This window comes from Dipteris shenzhenensis, unplaced genomic scaffold (assembly GCF_047967505.1).
Source record: "Dipteris shenzhenensis isolate YYH24624 ecotype China unplaced genomic scaffold, Dip_SZ_1.0 scaf0332, whole genome shotgun sequence".
Classification (NCBI taxonomy): Eukaryota; Viridiplantae; Streptophyta; class Polypodiopsida; order Gleicheniales; family Dipteridaceae; genus Dipteris; species Dipteris shenzhenensis.
The window spans coordinates 1-2,714 of NW_028239638.1; the positions used below are offsets into that span (position 1 = coordinate 1).

At 43.8% G+C, this 2,714-nt stretch overlaps 1 non-coding gene across 1 annotated transcript; it reads left to right on the top strand.

Annotated features, from left to right (window-relative positions):
* The first annotated feature begins 479 nt into the window (after window positions 1-479).
* Window positions 480-553, top strand: TRNAP-GGG (transfer RNA proline (anticodon GGG)). The gene has a single exon. It is a non-coding gene; the product is annotated as a tRNA-Pro (tRNA).
* The last annotated feature ends 2,161 nt before the right edge of the window (window positions 554-2,714 follow it).

A 2,714-nucleotide genomic window follows, 5' to 3' on the forward strand; every position in this document is an offset into this window, starting at 1 on the left:
TTGAAACAGAGTGACGGAAAGAAGCGTAAGAAAAGAAATGTGAGCGAATATGTGCTCTATATCGGTGTGAATCGTAATGAGGAGAATCCAGTGAATTAGTGAGATTTTGGAGAGTATGTACCACCCACCCATTATTCCCAGGAGATTTCGGGTTTACCCCTTAAACGTCGAAACGGGGAGAATTCCCTATTCCTACTGCTTTTCCCAGTGGTTGTATCAGACACAGCCCTCGCCTGCAGGTTGAAATTAAATGCCGCTACTCGGATTCGAACCGAGATGCTCTAGCACTGCTTCCTAAGAGCAGCGTGTCTACCAATTTCACCATAGCGGCTCGCTACTCGTTATACTTATCGTAATTAATGATATCACATCTTCGGGTGAATCGTCAATCTTCCTGGGGGAGAGTACACACGCACAACAAGGGACCTTCCCTGTCTATAGTTGATTAGGTATACGGCGCTATACTTGTATAGGAATAACGGGATATGGCGTAGCTCGGTAGCGTGCCATCTTGGGGTGATGGAGGTCGCAGGTTCAAATCCTGCTATTCCGAATAAACGAGGTCGGAACATATTTTAAACGGAATAGAAGACGTTCCCGTTCCGGGAACGCAGATTTATCTCCCGATTCTCTTTGGGTGTTATCGACCCATACCCATTCGTAGTAGGGATAGAGATAAATCGATGATCGTGATCGAGACCCTTGTATCATAGGAAGGAAGAGAGGGATTGGGCTCCTTCTTCATGCACGTAACCCCCCCCCCCCTCGTGGTTATTACCAACATTCATTGATACAACTCTGTTAGTATTTGGATTTTATTTACCGCACGGTACCGTCACGCAATAATATCAACATGTACCCGTACTACTTACTAGGGATCCAAATTCATCAATAAGTTCCCTGACAATCACTTATCTCGTCTTCCCCGTTCCAACAAACAAATAGTTCACTATCTATTCCGACCGACCCCACGTCCTATTGATACGGCAATTCCTGTTACAACCGGGGAGTACTACTGACCAGTTTCAGAAATTTTTTCATTTGTCACATAGTAAAAACTTCTCGACCGTCCAGTCAAAATGGATTTAGCTGGAGAAAAAGCTTTCGATGCTACTTCATTAGTTTGGGTCTTCCAAATATGATTGCGAATCTTCCTCCGCGACCTAGAAGTACGTTTTTTTGGAACTGCCATAATGAAATCTATCTATTCGGTTTTATCATCGAAATGAATGCGACGAGTATGTTGATACGTACGAGTAGAATCAATATAATGAGGGAGGGGGTGATTGCGTAGAATCATTAGAAGGGGAACAACTGGGGGAACTGGGTTTCCATTTCTATGCAAAAGAATCCCAGCAAGAATCATTGACTTCTTTATGATAACAATTTGCTAACCAACCAACTCCTTTCCATTTAAGCAAATGGGATCTACTACAGATCGAACCAAATCCTGTCTGTATCCCGATTTCCTTCGCGTCTTCTTCTTAGAATGGATCTTCCGTATCACTTTCTTCCTCTCGAAACAGGGATGCAAGACGCGCCCCCTAGCAGTTGCGTTACTCAGCCGGGGATGTCCGAGATCAATTTTGGATCCGTGACAAACCAATGAAACTCGATATATCGACATTACCGTATTGGACTCTGATGCGTTGTGCCCAAGCAGAGCGAAGTGACGAACATCATAGAATCTCCCCGGTTCTACTCGGAGTTGTTTTCCTCCAGTATCAATTGCTGCATGTCTATCCGTAATAGTCTTGTCGTGTGAAAAATAACCCAAAACAACTCAATCGGTTTGGGGTCAAAAAATGGAACCTAGATAAGTATCTCCGACACATTTGATTCCTGTCAAGTCTCGACGCCGGGCTCGCACCAGAACGAGAAACAAATGGATTATTCGGTTTGATACGCGTGATCTCACCTGTCCATATATATTCCATTCTTCGACGCTCCATATATCTGACAACTATTGACAGAAAGAGTTCCAACCCGGGTTAAATATGTTTATGGAATTATCTTATGAATGTGCTTGGATTGTCCCCTCACGCCCATTCGTAACCTCTGGTTTGATCGGATTGGCATCGTTTCTTTTTCCAAAAGCCACTAAGAGCCTTCGTCGTATACGTGCTATTGCTCAGTGTTCTTTCATTAGCCGCAGCTATGTCCGTCTCTATCGCAACATTCTGGCAACAAGTTACTGGTCGCTCCACTTTTGAATACTCATGGTCATGGATTCCCAACGACGATATTTCTCCAAAGATAGGATTTTCAGTTGATTCACTTACTTCCATTACGTCGATATCAGTCACCACCATAGGTGTCTTGGTTATGATTTACAGTGATAGTCATATGCGTCACGACTAGGGATACGTAAGGTTTCCCGTCTATTTAAGTTTCTCCACTGCCTCCACGTCAGGATTAGTGTTCAGTCCCAATCCAATACAGATTCATGTTTTTCGGGAATTAGTAGGGATGTGCTCTTACTCGCCGATAGGTTTTTGGTTCGCCACGACCAAGTGCTGCTAATGCCTGCCAAAAAGCTTTTGCAACTAATCGTACAGGAGATTTCGGATTATTATTGGGTATATTAGGTACGTATTGGATAACTGGTAGTTTCGAGATCCGCGAATCGTGTGATTGATTTAGTGAGTTGATTGATAACAACAGCGCCGGCTCCTCCCTTGCCAATACATGTGCTCCTCTACCATTTTTGGGTC